Source organism: Dromiciops gliroides, chromosome 4 (genome assembly GCF_019393635.1).
Source record: "Dromiciops gliroides isolate mDroGli1 chromosome 4, mDroGli1.pri, whole genome shotgun sequence".
In the NCBI taxonomy this organism is placed as follows: Eukaryota; Metazoa; Chordata; class Mammalia; order Microbiotheria; family Microbiotheriidae; genus Dromiciops; species Dromiciops gliroides.
This window is the reverse complement of record NC_057864.1, coordinates 263,467,937-263,470,920: the sequence shown is the minus strand read 5'-3', so window position 1 is coordinate 263,470,920 and position 2,984 is coordinate 263,467,937. Positions and strand designations below refer to the sequence as shown.

General features: G+C 38.2%; 1 pseudogene; it reads right to left on the bottom strand.

Annotated features, from left to right (window-relative positions):
* Positions 1-2,654: 2,654 nt before the first annotated feature.
* Positions 2,655-2,765, bottom strand: LOC122727181 (annotated as a pseudogene).
* Between the last annotated feature and the right edge of the window lie 219 nt (positions 2,766-2,984).

Sequence of the window (2,984 nt, the reverse complement as noted above, 5' to 3'; positions counted from 1 at the left end):
ATTCAACATTTTGTTGTTTTTTACTTCTTCCCCTTTATGAAGGGACTTCTTCCTCTAGGTTGTGAAGTAGGTATTCTAATCAACGCTTGAATTAGACCAGGGTTGGGTGGGAGGAAAAGATGGGAGGGGGTGGTAGCTTAGGAAGTCTTCCCACTTCTCTCTCTCTCTTTTGTTATCCCACTTCTTTTTAATAAGTGGGATCATAAGGTGTGAGTTGAATGTGAAGGGATGATGTCTATAAAAAAATTAAGGGGTGAGAAGAATGCACTAGGAGAAATGAAAAGGGAGAGGTGGAATGGGGTAAAGTGTCTCACATAAAAGAAGCAAGAAAAAGCTTATGGAGTAGAGAGGAAGATGGGGGAGTGAGGAAGAAGAGTGAGTGATCCTTACTCTCATCAGAATTGGCTCAAAGAGGGAATAACATACACACTCAATTGGGTATAGTAATCTATTTTACCCTGTAGGAGAGTAGGAGGGGAAAGGGATAAGGGGGGTGAAAGATGTGAGGGAAGATTGGGGGGAGGGGGCAGTCAGAAGCAAAACATTTGAGGAAGGATCAGGTGAATGAGTATAGAAAATAGAGTTAAATATCATGGGGAGGAAATAGGATGGAGGGAAACACAGTTAGCAATAGTAAATGTGAAAAAAAACTTTGAAGCAGAGGCAAGAGCAATGTAAGGTGATAATGAGGAGCAGGATAAGGATGCTGTTGCTGAAGAAGAAGAAGAAGAAGAAGAAGAAGAAGAAGAAGAAGAAGAAGAAGAAGAAGAAGAAGAAGAAGAAGAAGAAGAAGAAGAAGAAGAAGAAGAAGAAGAAACATATGGTACTTTGCTATTGTGAAGAAAATTCTTTGTCAGGTATAAGGTACTATATACATGTTATCTATTATTGTTGTTGCAATAATCAACATCATGGGTTCATTGTAAGGCAATCCCTCTTTAAAGTACTATATAAATGCAATTTAGTATAAAAATGATGAGGAGGATGCTATCAGAAAAACCTGGAAAGACTTACATGAGCTGATGCAAAGTACTGCATACAAAATAACCACAATATTGTAAGATGATCTGCCATAAATGACTTAGTTATTTTCTGCAATACAATGATCCAAGACAACTCTGAAGGATTTCTGAAAAATGCAATCCATCTACAGAGAACGAACTGATGATATCTGAATACAGATAAGTGAGATCATACCTCTTACTTTTGGTTGATTTTATTGTAAACTGAAAATACTTCCATTTCTTTGTTTTTCTCATTGAAAGGGATTCTAAACCATTTGCTTCCTTTTAATGCTTGTTTCAAGCATAAAATCTAATGATACTACTGTCAAAATGCCAAGGTACCATAGTAACAGATATGGCAAGGATCAATTAATCAATAAACATTTGTTAAGCAAATGCTTGTGCCAGGCACTGTACTAATCATTGGTGATACAAAGAAATGTCAAAAGACAGTTCCTGCCTTCACGGAGCTTCCAGTCTAATGGGGGAGAGAAATGCAAACAAATATATACAAAGCAAGCTATATGGTGGGGGGAGGGGTGAGAAATAATTAACAGAGGGAATGCACCAGAATTAAGGAAGGTACCAGACCTTCAAGAAGACTGGTATAGCAACAGAGATGTACAGCACTTCTGGTGGTGGGGAAGTATGCTGGGGAGCCCTGGGAAGTGGAGCTATGTCTTGTTGGGTATGAGGAAACTCCTCTATTTGAAGGCAGTGTGGTACAATGGAAAGAATATTGAACTGCGAGTAGAAAATCTGGATTATAATCATTCTGACACTATCTTTGTGACTTTGGGCAAATCATGTCATTTCTCATTTCCTCATCTATAAAATAATAAGTTTGAAAATATATTCTACTTTTAAAATCCTAGGATTTAAGAGGCTATGTATAGAAAATAAATATGGAAACTATTGAATATTTACAAATGCCAAAACTATCTGTCCTCCATACATACAGACAGATGTGAAACTAGAAGACAATTGCTCTAGGATATTCCCTTCTTTCACAATTTAGAAAGATCTCATGTGTAATCCTTCCACACAAAAATGCTACTCAATTCTCTCTAAAGTCACATCCCTCTTCCTCCAAACTTCAGCTATAGATTCATCTCCTTCCTGATGATTTCCTAAACCATCAGCCATTTTGGGGTATGCTTACTTCCAGTTAATAGTGGTCCACAAATTTAAATACCCTTTGCCCCTAAAGTAGATTCCTAACACACAATGATATTAACAGCTAACATTAGTAGCTATTATAACAATAGCAAAGTGTTACAATATTTATTGCATCTATAAAATTTTAAGGTTCACCAAAGTGTGTTACAATTATTATTTCCCCAAAACCCTGGGAGCTGAATGCTATTATTATTCTCATTATGTAGATGAGGAAACTGAGGCAGACAGAGGTTAAGGCCACACAGTTAAAAAAGTATCTGAGGCAGCATTCAAATACATCTTTTTTTTGTGGGGCAATGAGGGTTAAGTGACTTGCCCAGGGTAAATGTCAAGCTTCTGGGGCTAGATCTGAACTCAGGTCCTCCTGAATCCAGGGCTGGTGCTTTATCCACTGTGCCACCTAGCTGCTCCTCAAACACATCTTTTTAACTATAAGTCCAGTGTTCTATCTATTACACTTCCAAGTTGCCTCTAAAAATATGACTAAATGCCACAGAGTAGGTGGAAATGTCTTAACCTTATATTAGTTTTAATGGTCTTTAGGACCTCCTCCATGTTTATTACGAGGAGTCCTAATTTTCTGGAGTCAGGAAGATTCTTCTTCCTGAGTTCAAATCTGGCCCTCAGACACTTCCTAGCTATGTGACCCTAAACAAGTCACTTAACCCCATTTGCCTCAGTTTCCTCATCTTTAAAATGAATTGGAGAAGGAAAGGGCAAACCACTTCAGTGGCAATGGACTGGGAGGCACCGGATGACCTTGGAGTCTTCAATGCCTGACCAGGCTCTAAGCACTTCACA